The sequence below is a fragment of the Cupressus sempervirens genome, chromosome 9, assembly GCF_028749045.1.
Source record: "Cupressus sempervirens isolate cs-2001-9-10 chromosome 9, ASM2874904v1, whole genome shotgun sequence".
Lineage (NCBI taxonomy): Eukaryota > Viridiplantae > Streptophyta > Pinopsida > Cupressales > Cupressaceae > Cupressus > Cupressus sempervirens.
The window spans coordinates 675,416,001-675,430,642 of NC_143126.1; positions in this window are offsets into that span (position 1 = coordinate 675,416,001).

Consider the following 14,642-nt stretch of genomic DNA (forward strand, 5'->3'; position numbering starts at 1 on the left):
ATCAAACTAACAGATAGAAAAAATCTATCTATTTTTTCTACAGTGTTCATACATCCATGCCTTCTGTTATTCTAGGTGAGGCATAATCCACAATTTCAATTCTAAAAGACCATGTCTATTGATCCAATTCATAAAGTCTAAAGTTTCCCTTGATACTTTATAGATTCCACGCCTTTTCTCCAAATGATTGGTGATATCATTGAAATCACATCCAATAATGCAAGTCTAGTTTGGGGTATTCTGGATGAATTACTCAATTTCTTGTTAGGCTCATCTCTTATCTCCATTCTAGGTGGGACCATATACACTCACTAGAAGAAAATTCATATTACATTTTATGCATTTTAACCTACCACTTAACCATCATGACATTCCACCAACATGAATCCTATAGAGTGGGGATCTCATATTATCACTAATACTCTCAAGGCTCCATTTGTAGGGGATCCAACAACTTCCCTAAAGCCTAGTTTCCTTCTAAGGGACTCAGGGTCATCCTTATTGATTTTTAGTTCTTATAACATTAATAAATTAGAATTTTAAGTTGTTATGTAGTGTTTGATGATCCACTGGTTATTGGGGGTGTTCAATCACGATGAAGGGTGCTCCCCTTAATACCATAAACACATAACAAAAATGAAGAAACAATAGCTAATGTGAGAACAAAATATAGACTTCTTATTTCCGCTGCAAATGTGGAATTACATAATACAAAAGTACAATATGCTAATCGACATGTGCACCTTCATTACAGTAATCTACAAGACTAAGCTGCAAATTTTATGTCGCTTGGGAAGGTTCTAGACAATGAAACTCAATACCTAGGGTTGACAAACCCTAACAATACATATAGAGTCAACCAAGTACATCTTTGGCAATTATTTTAGATATTTTGGGTAGCCCAACTTTGGAAGGCCATAAGTATCGAACCATTGCTCCGGTTGGCTATTATAACCACTTTTCAGAAACATCAACTCTTGATCTACAGGCTTAGATTCGCAAAAGTGCCCTTCTATCAAGTTTTCAAACCTCATCTAGGCAATCTAAGGCCTCCAACGGTGAGCTTGAAGATTTTTCTACAAATTTTCCACCGAAAATCCGCAATAACATCTCTAATACTTAAGCTAGAGCAATGAGATTTTTATGGTAGGCTTATAACTCTAAAATGAACTGTCCTGTAGAAAATGAGAATGTTCCAAGCTCATACAACAAACTTACTAAAAATAGCAAGTTCCCATAAATAGTAACCACCTTGTCTACTGGTCCTTATTAAAATAAAAAAGACTAAAAATAAAATATTTTTGGGTGATGCAAGATTGCTCTCACACCCAAGATGCTCTTGCATCAAATCCCTTGACATTCCAAGTAAGAATCTTCATGCTTCCTTGGGAAGGATCTTCCCCTTCCCTGCATGAATCATAGCCATGAAATTTATTTTCCCTTAACATCTCCATCATTAGATCTTAATTTAGAGAGGGAATTCCTACCCCTTTTTTACATTATTTTGAACAATCTATGGTTTCCTACCCCCTTTTTACATCGAATGCAAAGTTTGGGTGAAGCTCTCATGGAAGTGTTAGGTGAGCATATGGTCTAATATTAAGCCTCCAAGTCTCCTTATTTACTAGTTTTTAGGTGGGAAAAAAATACAAGACAACTAGAGAGCAGAATTTGATTAATTTAAACCATGAGACTTTTCAAGCTCTAGGCCTTGCAATCATTGGGGAAGAGGTCGACCTGGGTCAACATCCTGGGAATAGGTTAACCTGGATTGACCTATTCCAATCCAGGTTGACCTGGGTCGACTTATTCCCAGAGGTAGGAGAAGGAGAGCCACATAAAGCTCAAGAGAAAGGTGGAAATATTAGGGAATAAGTTGGAAGAAAAGAGGGAAAATAGAGCACCGAGCACAAGTGCATCCATGAGCCATGAAGTCATTATGAGATGGGTTTTAAAAGACAATTGTGTCCATTTTAGGATGGCATAGTACCCACAATCTTCACCTTCTTATCAATCAATGTATTATCATACTCAGAGTGCTTTTCAATTTCAGAGATTTAATCTAGTAATTCATCAACAGATCAAACTTACCATTATACTCATGAGGACTAAAATATAGTTTTTGCATTCACCCTTGTCAAGGCTATGATTAGGAGATGTATTACAACTCACAAGTTGAACCCTAAAGATAGGATCAATGATCACAATCACAAACACGCAAGAAGTTGTTATCATAGATACAATTCTTCATGCTTTCCAAGAATCTCCATGAAGAATTTTGAATGACTGCATGCAACAATTATGCAACCCTTCACCAAATCCAATGATTGAAAAACACAAAAATTGATGATCACCATGATCGGTGAACACAACAATCAAAAATCACCACGATCAATGAACATAACAAAGAAGAAAGATTCAAGATTACCAAGAACCTCAAATGTTCCCACATCAGATGGAACACCATTTTATCATGGAATGCTTGACTTACAACAACATTAGATCTAGTAATGTGAATGTTTTAGAGGAAAGCAACTTAAACTACCTTTTAAAAGAAAAATAGTTAGGAAAAACTACAAATATGATTCTCAAAATCCACCATTGGAAAGAAGATTTAAATAAGAGGTCACAACTAATTTAAGATTCTTAGCGTTTGTCCAAGTTGTGTACTAGTTTGTGAATTCCATACACCGCTTTAGCCTCGTAAACATTATTAAGATTTTTCATTCATTCATTCATGCATCTCTAAATAGCTTTCATAACGAAGTAAATGGTAAAATCGTTAAGCAACGTAAAACACTTTCACATACACCTCACTGCCACATTCTCACACTTTGTATTACATAATGTCTAATGCATAATACTATATATTTCTTATAGCATATATTTTATATTGCAATTCCCCTTGTCTATTGCACCTCATTCTATCTTGCATGCATTATTAAATAACATGCAACTACTAGGGGAAAAGACCCGACTAGTGATACGGGTTGAATAACACTTATGGTCTTGTCATAGATACCCCTGTTTTACTACTTCTAAAAGAGCACAAAAAATGGAAACACATGTATTAATAATCGATCACATATATACTAATAGTCGATCATTTTTTAACTTTTTGGTTGGTGATTGGCCGATTTGTGCAGCAATATTGGGACATTTCATAAAGTCTACTGAGACATTTAGCCACAAGTACTAACTTTTTTGAGTGAACGATTATCGGTACATGAACATAGCTAGTATCAAGAGAGTGTTTTGAAATGAAACTTTTAGACCACTTTGAGCTCGACAATTCCTACAAAGATTTTGATTACCCAAAAGCTTAAACCTTAGCTTTAAGTATTTTAGTAAAAATCTCTCAAATATGACTTGCAATTTAAAAGGTTGATAGATAGATAAATAGATTTTTAATGTCCGCAAGGCTAAGAATAGCCTATGGGATAGCCTTTCGACTAAACCAACTTTAGTAATTCAGATTTTTTTTGTGCAACTTGATGATGAGTCCCCATAGCATCTCATTGCACTCCTCATTGAATAAATTGATGCGTAATATGATATGATATGATAGATTTTAACGACGTCCATGAGGTTAAAGTAGCCTATGGGACCCACATGATCACCCCCAAGGTAAGAGTGGAACTAATCTAGCTGTAGAGTTTGGTTAACTCATCTCTCCTTTGATAAGTACGAGATAATTTCCATAGCAAGTCAAATTGTGATATTGCTATTAGGATTTAACTGTGTGATTTTGAGTCAAATTCATTGACCCATGTTTCATGAGTAGTGATTCAACATGAATCCATCTCTCATGAGAATAAATGGAACACTTAACACTCATTAGATCTAGGTGATTCTCACAGGGGTGAAGCACTGAGACTTCCCTGGAGGTCACCCATCCCAATACTACTCCAACCTGAATGCACTCAACTATAGAGTTTCCTCCATGGGTAAACCCAAAGCTTATAACCCCATTTGCAAAACCTTCAATAAGTGTTGTGCCTTATGAACCATTCACTATAAATCCCCTTAAGCTCATAATTGATAACGTTGACTCAAAATCACACAGTTAAATGTGGATAGCAATATCACAATTTGTCTCTTCTTCGCTGAAGTTTGATAATCAGAGCCGATGTTCTCTCCACTTGATCCTCCTCAAATAAATAGTTCAAGTCCCTATTCTGTAATATCTCTATATAACCAAATTTGATGTCATTGTATGGTAAACAATCTTTGATAAAGTGTTGCTCTATCTCTATTGCTCCCATATTGGAAAATAAACATGTTTTTTCTGCCCACTCTTCCATTGGAACTTGCCATCTACCAGTTTCACATCATAGCCAGTGTGAACTAGTTCTGAGTTGCGCTATCACCATTTTTGCTCTCCAATTAATAGGCACTCTTATATAGGCTTTTTCCTCATGACTAGAAGTGGGGTTAAATTCTTTAATGTAATAAGATTTTTTCCACCCCATGTGCCTTGTCCATTGAATATTGCAAAAAATTTCGATGACAAACTTATTTATTTATTTAATACTATCCAGGCAAGTATGGATGTTGATATCCCATTTTTGCATCCATTTGTCATTTTGCTTTATCCATGTGCTTTTCTGCTTGACAAGTTTTTCATCTATGACTACCTTGGGCTAGAGATGTGTTTTTAGGCCTTGGGTTTTCTTTAGATAGCTTAACATCCGAACCAATGCAAACTTCTAACAGAAAGGAACCCACCTCAGCCAATAAGATCTCATATGGTACCGTGGTCTTGACTTTAAGATTGCACGTGATGAAGTATTTTTGAATTCTTTCTACTTGTCACCATTTCTATTCAGACATACTATTACCCCAAACTTCACATCCGTATAAAATAACCAGAGTGACCAATAGACCAAAAAAAGTTTTCATGTTTGTTCAATCCCATAATTTTTCATTCCTACACCTATTTTGTAGATAATATAATGCCTTCCAGCCCCCTTGAATCCTATTTGATCTGTATGTATCACAATTGAGTTTGTTATGAAAATCTATGCCCAAGTATTTGTACTCCACAATCTCAAGAGGGTTACCCTCAAACAGGAACTTGTCCTGTATACCCCGATTATTTTTCAGTGGGAAGATCATAACTTTGGTTTTGCTAGTGTTCACTTGCATTCCCACCTCATGACAAAAACTTTCTAGAGCTTTCAAGTGTTATTTCAAACCTTTAGCCATTCTAGCAAGTATGATGAGATCATTTGCATATAAGAGCAATCTTATCACAAAGTGAGCCAACTGTACCCCCTCACCATTGGTCTTGTTTATCCATTCTTCTAACTTGTCAATATAGAGCCTGGATAGTGTTGGAGATAGCAGACACCCTTGTTTAACCTTGATGTTGTTGCCAAAATCTTCTGATAGCCCTTCCATCGTTTTGATTTTAGCTTTGAGCTGCTCATAGAATTTGTCAACAACATACCTAAGTTCTTAGGAACTTCCAACTCTTCCATTCTGTCCCAAATTTTATTATGTGGCACTACGAAATGCTTTTTATAAGTCCATGAAACAATAGAAAACCTCGGCCCCTTGAGTGTCCCAATTTTTCTCTATCAAATATCTGAGAGTGATGTCGTGATTTGTAGTAGAGTGCTTTGGTATAAAGCTTGCTTGCTCTTTTTTCTCTTTTGCCTTATGTTTCATCCCATTTACTAATTTTTTGTTCTACCATGCTGCCAAATAACTTTCTGAAGAGTGGATTGATCATGATTGTTCGATAATTAGAAGGGTTGTTTATGTCTCTACTTTTGTGGAGTGGAATCACCACACTTGTTGTCCAATTTATACGGAAGCCTTCTCTATTGACACTATTGAAAATATTAGTGATGTTTGGTGCCAAGGTTTCAACACCCCACTTTAAGTATTCAGCCTGTAGCCCATCTATATCTTGAGCTTTACCTGCAACTAACCTCCTTATGCCTTGAATAATATGCTTCCGGCTGAGTAAATCACCTGTAGTCTCAGTTACCATGATTCTATGTTCTCCCAAACCACACTAGATGGTCTTGGTGTATTCTAGCCATTTGTTTCCTATGATGTTGTTCTCTATCTTTTTTTTCTCTGCTGAAGCTCTTTCCAAAACTTTCTGGGGCTACTTTTACCAAGATTGATCAACTCAATCCTTCTCATGTTCACATACTCCTCTTTATTCTTTTTAATTAGCTGATCATATTCCTTTCTACTTTCTCTGATCATATTATTTTTCCAACTTCTTTTTGCCATTTCGCACTCCTCATCAAACCACAGACTGGCCAGAAAAGTGTTCTTGTCTTTTCTTGTGGCCTTAGATCTTTTACACTCCTCCAGGGCTTTAATAATAGTAAGAACAAGATTATCCTTGTCCATGGAATGTCATTTACCAAACTTGAGATACTTTCCTTGAACTTTACACAACTGTAAAAGAGAGTCTTGAAAAATATTATGGTTTTCTTGTGTTATTAAAACTTTGTCGGTCAGGAGATCTTCTTCTTCTGTAGAGGTTTTGAGACATTATATTGATCCTTAATGTGGGTGGCTACCCTTATTGAGATGGGGTTATGCTCGGACTTTAGCTCCACGGGGCATTCCTCTATTTCAAAGTTAATTATCTTTGTGACATAGTCTTGCGAGCATATGACATAATCCACAATACTTTGCCCATTGTGTCTTTTGCATGTGATTCCACCTAATTTAGGCTAGTTTTCCATACCATTGCATATGACCATGTTATATAGGCAACATAAGCCTAGTAATTCAGTCCCAAAGTGGTTAACCTGTCCTGTGATGTCTTATGATGATCTTTTCCATTTTTGTGTCCCTTCTTCTTCTAGCCAAACAATGTCTATGATTTTCTTGTAACTCTCCTTAAGATTGAGAGTTTGGTTGTTCGATGTTCTAGCATTGAAATCACCTATTATCATTATTTCCCCTAGAGAGCTAAAAGCTGTCTTTTTTGAGTGTAGCAAATGGGTCTTCTCAATCCAATCTATGTTTTTAATACATTTTTGAGCCTTTTGGAGCCAAGTAGCAGGCAGCCGCCATTGTAGAAATTTGATTCTTTGTTATATTTATCCATATATACTACTTGTTTACATCTTCTTTCTCCAAGTTTATAAATCTACTCCAACTTTCTTTAATTAGAACGGTGATGCCTCTCTACCCTTTACCATTTTCTATCTTCTCGTTCCACAATGATACCTTCATATACCTCTCAAAATTTGGAACCCTGCAGCCATCATGCTCACGAGTCTCGATAAGCATAATGATGTCATTATCTTTAGCTATTGGCCCTAACCCAAGTCCTCTTCTCCAAGGATAACCTCTACAATTCCAGCTAACTATAATTAAATGTTCCTGGGTAGGCTCGAGTTCCTACTTATTGTGTGTAATTTTGTCACTGATTTGGGCTCTGCCATTTTGTAGCCACGCCCATTTGTTGTTTTCTCTTGCTACTTTCACCTTTTCCCTTTCCTTCCTTCTTTCTTCTTGTTGAGTTAAGGTGAGGTCATCATCAAGATATATATGTGTGCCTTTGAGAAATTTCCTACTACTTAAAATGTTGTCTTTGTCCCCTGCATTCTTCATTGTCACTCTAACATGCCTATCCTTGCCTCCCCTTATCCATTTTCCAATTCTATGTGCTTGTATGGATGTTCCATGCCAGTTTAATTGGTCTTTAAATAATTCTTTAACAAGATATATTGTGTTTTCCTATTCTCCATAGTCTCTTAGTCCTTTGATGACGATATTTGCTACTTTCTCACTTCTTTCCTTTTCCTCTCTAATTTGCCTCCGCACTTGTTTTTCTATGCTGCCATTAGAAGTGTTTGCTGGCCCCTTTACTATGTTAGCCCATGATCTAACTTCTTCGATTTGCTCTCTGAGTTGGTTCTCTTTTATTTCCATATTGGCCATGGCATCTTGTATGTTTTTCATTTGTGGATTTCTGTCTTCGTCTCTAGCCCCTCCTCCCGTGATACCTGTTGCTGTCTTCTTTTCCCCCACTTCTTTCCTTAATAATATTAATTCGTACTCTCCTTTTTCCATATTAAATTGCAATTTCTGAATATGTTCTCTAAGTGACTTGACCTCCATTGCTAATTTCTAGTAATCTTTGGTGACTCTTTTCATTGTGATACTTTCTATTTGGCTCTTCTGTTCGAGTGCCCACTCTCTCTTTCATGGCTACCAAGTCGCTCACAAAGATGTCCAAGTACCACGTCATGGGTGTCCTTATGGGGTTGGAATTATTTGATAGCTAATCCTCTACCGTGTCCATTGCCTAAGAGTTATTTGCCTTCCCTTTACCTTTGATATCATTAAACCACTTAACTATTTCAGAGGTTTCAGTTGGTCTCAAACTCTGTTCCCCCATCTTTGTATTGTTTGGGACATGTGGTATTGGTTTTGGAAGTATAGCTGCGAGCTTCCCTCTTTTAGTATACTTAATCTTTCGTATCTTCCTTCATCTGATTATTCTTTTCTATTGTTTAGCATTCACGTAAATGTAGCTTCCTCTTGTAGGTGGTCTGCTAACGTGTGGAAAGGTCAAAATATTTTTGGATAGATTGTCATTTACTCCTCCAAGAATGAAAGGACTCATGTGTCTAGTTGGGGGCCCTGGAAGAATGAGGAAGCTCCTTTGATTCCAATTGATGAGGCTATTTTGTATTAAACTATCCCCATGTGCCAGAACCATGTCTTTGGTACCTGAGATATTATTGTGCTCAATAGCCTTCACCAAACTTGCTTGTTGTTCTGTTGTTACAGGTGCCTTGACCATTTGATTCCTTGCCACACCAGATCTTGTGTTGTGCCCGATGACCCCATCTAGCTCTAACAATGACTCCCTTACCATTGGTGGATCAATCGATGAGACTTATGCAAGTATCTTCTCATTTATTTGAAACCTTATAGGTTCTTTTATGATTCTCCAATTTATGCCTTCTATGGGAACCATATCGCTATCTTTGGTATCTTAAATAGAGTTTTTTTAGTTTTTGTTTTTTTAATGATTTTTGCATTTTATTTAAGATTAGTGACACACATTCAGTGTAGAAGTTTAATGCATGACCCTGTATGAAACCAACAAAGTAATTTTAGAGAAAATAGTGTGTAAGAAAGCAATTGCAGAGTAATTCACTTGAACTTACTGCGTGGTATCTCGACGCTATTAAAATAGTAAGATTTTGTTACCAACCCGTGATGCCTTGATGTTCCTAGTCGGCTTCTACCTGATTTCTCGTGTCCCCTGTTGCTATTACTGGATGTGGGCCCGACCTTCCTCCTTCGATGTTGCTCGGTCACTACGTGGACCCAATTTGTGTTCCTACTTGTTGCCTTTCGTTGCCTTTCGTTATGTAAGCCAGCCCAATTAGTTGTTTTCCCTTACTATGTTTTAGTTTTGATATGATACGATATGATAGATTTTAATGACGTCCACGAGACTAAAGTAGTCTATGGGACCCATGCAATCACCCTCCCGAGTCAGTAGCAGAACTAGTCAGTTGTAAAGTTTTGGTTAACTCGTCTCTCCTTCTCTGAAGTTTGGTAATCAAATCCGCTACTCTCTTCACTTGATCTTCCTCAAATAAATAGTTGAAGTCCTGCAGTATTTTTGTATAACCAAATCTGATGTCATTGTAAGCCAGGCACTCCTTGACAAAGTGCTGCTCTATCTCAACTATTCCCATATTACAAAATAAACATGTTCTGTCTGCCCACTCTTCCTTTGGAACTTACCACCAACCAGTTTCACATCGCAGCTGATGTGAACTAGTTCTAAGTTGTGCCATCAACATTTTTGCTTTCCAATTAATAGGTGCTCTTATATAGGCCTTTTCATCATGACTAGAAGTCAGATTAAATTCTGCAATGTAATAAGATTTTTTCTGCCCTATGTGTCTTGCCCATAGAATATTGTGAAAATTTTCATTAACAAACTTCTTTATTTCTATAATGTTATCCGAGCAAGCTTGGATGTTGATATCCCATTTTCGCATCCATTTGTCATTTTGCTTCATCCATGTGCTTTTCCGCCTCACAAGTTTTTCCTCTATGATCAACTTGGGCCAACGATGTATTTCCAGACCTTGGGTTTTCTTTAAATAGCTTATCATCCAGACCAAAGCAATGACTTCTAATGGAAAGGAACCCACCTCCGCCAAAAGGATCTCATACGGAACTGTGGTCTTGACTTTAAGATTGCACGTGATGAAGTGTTTTTGAATTCTTTCTACATGCCACCATTTCTGTTCGGACATACTAGCTCCCCACACTTCACATCCGTATAGAATAATCAAAGTGACCAGCAAACCAAAAAGAGTTTTCATGGTTGTCCAATTCCATAATTCTGCGTTCCTGCACTTGTTTTGTAAAGAGTATAATGCCTTCCAGCCCCCTTGGATCCTTTTTGATCTGCAAGTATCCCAATTGAGTTTGTTATGAAAATCGATGCCCAAGTATTTGTACTCTTCCACAATCTCAAGTGGGCTATTTTCAAACAGAAACTTGTCTTGTATGCCCCTATTCTTCTTCAACGAGAAGATCATAATTTTGGTTTTGCTAGTGTTAACTTGCATTCCTACTTCATGACAAAAATTTTCTAATGCTGTCAAGTGCTCTTTCAAACCTTTAGCTGTTCTAGCAAGAATTATGAGATCATCTGCATATAAGAGCAATCTTATCACAAAGTGGGCCAGCTGCACCCCCTCACCATTGGTCTTGTTTATCCACTCTTCTAACTTGTCAATATAGAGCCCGAATAATGTTGGAGATAGTGGACACCCTTGCTTAACCCCGATGTTGCTATCAAAATCTTCTGATAGACCTTCTGTCGTTTTGATTTTAGCTTTGACCTGCTCATATAATCTGTAAACCACTGACCTAAGTTCTTTAGGAACTTCCAACTCTTCCATTCTATCCCATAATTTATTACGTGGCACTGTGTCGAATGCTTTTTTAAAGTCCACGAAACAACAAAAAGCCTCGTTCCTCGGAGTGTCCCAAACTTTCTCAATCAAGCGTCTAAGAGTGATGTCGTGATCTATAGTAGAGTGTTTCAGTCTAAAGCCTGCTTGCCCTTTTGTACGTTTGCCTTCTGTTTTAGCCCAGTTGCTAATTTTTTGTTCTACCAAGCTGCCAAATAACTTGCCAAATAGTGGATTGATCATGATGGTTTGATAATTAGAAGGATTGTTTATATCTCCACTTTTGTGGAGTGGGATCACCACACTTGTTGTCCATTTTACAGGGAAACCTTCTCTATTGACACTGTTGAAAATTTTAGTGATGTGTGGTGTGAGGGTTTCAACACCCCATTTTAAGTATTCAGCTTGAAGCCCATCTATATCTTGCGCTTTACCGATAGCTAACCTCCTTATGCCTTGAATAATATCCTTTTCGCTGAATAACTCCCTTGTAGTCTCTGTTTCCATGGTTCTACGTTCTCCTAGATCACACTCGTAGAGAGTCTTAGCATATTCCAGCCATTTGGTTCCCGTTATGTTGTTCTCTATCTGAGTTTTTCTCTGTTGAAGCTCTTTCCAAAACTTTCTGGGGTTGTTTTTACCAAGATTAATCAACTCGATTCTTCTCTTGTTTACATACTCTTCTTTCTTCTTTTTAATCAGTTGATCATACTCCTTTCTACTTTCTCTATTTATGTTCTTTTTCCAATTTTTTTTTGCTGTTTTGCATTCCTCATCAAGCCACAGATTGGCCGGAAAATTGTTCTTGGCTTCTCTTGTGGCCCTAGATCTTTTACACTCCTCCAGTGCTTTAATGATAGTAAGAACAAGATTATCCTTGTCCATGAAATGTTGTTTATCAGACTCGGGATGGTTTCTTGAAACCCTAGACAACCGCAACAGAGAGTTTTGGAAAGTAGCATGGTTTTCTTGTGTCATTAAAACTTTGCCAATTGGAATCATCTTCCTCTTTAGTAAAGGTTTTGGGACAATATGTTGATCTTTAAAGTGAGAGGCCACCCTTATCAAGATGGGGTTATGATCAGATTTTAGCTCCATAGGGCAATCCTCTATCTCAAAGTTAATTATCTTTGCGACATATTCTTGCGAGCATATTACATAGTCAGCAACACTTTGTCCATTGTATCTTTTGCATGTGATTCCACCTGATTTAGGCCACTTTTCCAAACCATTACATATGACCATGTTATACAGGCAGCATAAGCCTAGTAATTCAACACCAAAATGATTAATCTTTCCCATGCTATCTTGTGAAGATCTTTCCCATTTTTGTGTCCCTTCTTCTTCGAGCCAAACTGGGTCTCTGCTTTCATTGTAACTCTCCTTAAGATTGAGAGTTCAGTTGTTTGTTGTTCTAGCATTGAAATCCCCTATTATCATTATTTCCCCTAAAGAGCTAAAGGTTGCTATGTCTTTTTTGAGTGCAGCGAACGAGTCTTCTTGATCCAATCTATGCTTTTTATACATTTTTGAGCCTTTTGGGGTGAAGTAACAGACAACCACCCTTGTAGAAATCTGATTCTCTGTTATTTTTATCCAAATACACTGCTTGTTTACATCTTCTTTCTCTAAGTTTACAAATCTGCTCCAAGTTTTTTTTATTAGAACGGTGATGCCTCCATGTCCCTTACCATTATCTATCTTCTCATTCCACAGTGATACCTTCTTATACCCTTCAAAATCTGGAACCCTACATCCATCATGCTCATGAGTCTTGGTAAACATAATGATGTCATTATCTTTAGCTATCGGCCCTAACCCAGGTTCTCTTCTCCAAGGATAACCTCTATAGTTCCAGCTAACTATAGTTAAATGTTCTTGGGTGGGCCTGAGTTCCTATTTATTGCGTGTGATTTTGTCGCTGATTTGGGCTTTGCCATTTTGTAGCCACACCCACTTGCCGTTTTCTTTTGCTGTTTTCACTTTTTCCCATTCCTTCCTCCTTTCTTCTTGCTGAGTTACGGTGAGGTCATCATCGAGATATATGTGTGTGCCTCCAAGAAACTTCCTCTTGCTAAAAATGTTGTTTTTATCTCCTGTATTCCTCATTGTCACTCTAACATGTCTGTCTTTGCCTCCTCTAATCCATTTTCTGATTCTTTGTGCTTGTATGGTTGTTCCATGCCAGTCTAATCGGTCTTTAAAGAAGTCTTTAACTAAATCCGTTGTTTTCTACTGTTCTCTATAGTCTTGTAGCCCTTTGATGATGATATTTGTTGCTTTCTCATTTTTTTTTTTTCCTCTCTAATCTGTCTCCAAACTTGTTTTTCTATGTTGTCAATAGGAGTGTTTGCTGGTCCCTTTACTATGTTAGCCCATGATCTAACTTCTTCGATTTGTTCTCTGAGTTGATTCTCTTTTATTTCCATATTGGCCATGGCATCTTGTATATTTTTCATTTACGGGTTTTTGTCTCCTTCCATAGCCTCTCCTTCGCCTGTAGTACTGGCTGCTGTCCTCTTTTCTCCTACTTCTTTCTTTAACAATATTAATTCATACTCTCCTTTTTCCATATTAAATTGCAATTTTTGAATTTGTTCTCTAAGTGACTTGACCTCCATTGCCAATTTCCAGTTATCCTCAGTAACTCTTTTCATTGTGATACTTTCTATCTGGCTCCTCTCTTCAAGTGCCCACACCCTTTCCTTCATAGCTACCAAATTGTTCACAAAGATGTCTAGATACCACGTCATAGGTGTCCTTGTGGGGCTATAATTATTTGGCAGCCCATCTTCCACTGTGTCTATCACCTGAGAATTATTTGTCTTCTCTTTACCGTTAATATCTCTGATATTATCAAACCGCTTAATTGTTTCAGTGATTTCAGTCGGCTTCAGATTTAATTCTCCCTCCCTTGAGCTATCTGAGGTATGTGGAATCGATTTTGGAAGTAAAGCTGCTAACTTCCATCTTTTTGCATTTTTAAACTTTCGTATCTTTCTCTGCCTAATTATTCTTTTATATTGCTTGGCATTCACATAGGTGTAGTTTCCTCCTATGGGTGGTCCACTGGCTTGTGAGAAGCTCAAAGTGTTTGTGGGTAAATTACCATTTGTCTCTCCAAGATTGAATGAACTCGCGTGTTTCGTTGAGGGTCCTGGAAGAATGAGGAAGCTCCCTTGATTCCACTTGATGATGCTATTGTGCATTAAACTATCCCCGTATGTCAGGACCAAGCCATTGTTACCAGAGATTTCATTGTGTTTCATAGCTTCTCCTAGATTAGTTTGTTGTTTTGCTATTACAGGGGCCCTGACTATCAGATTCTTTGCCACCCTGTTACTGACAGATCCTGTGTTTTGCAAGGTGGACCACCTAGTTCTGGCTGTGCCTCTGTTATCTTTGGTTGATCAATCAATGATACTTGTACAAGTATCTTCTCTGCAGATGTTTATGTGATTTCCTCGTTTGTTCCTTCCATGAAGACCATATTGTACCCATTGGTGCCTTGTTATAGATTCTCTATGTTGTTTTACCGTTGTAAATTTACCAAAGCCAGGGGAAGTAATAAAGGAAGCCTGAACAGGTGCAAACTAAAATGTAAGAGGTAAGAATAAGGGAAAAGGCGTACCTGGGATCTACCTGTTTGTTTGTTGGAGTGTCTTCAAATGGAACTGGACTAGAGCCCACTGAAAGAGAGGAACA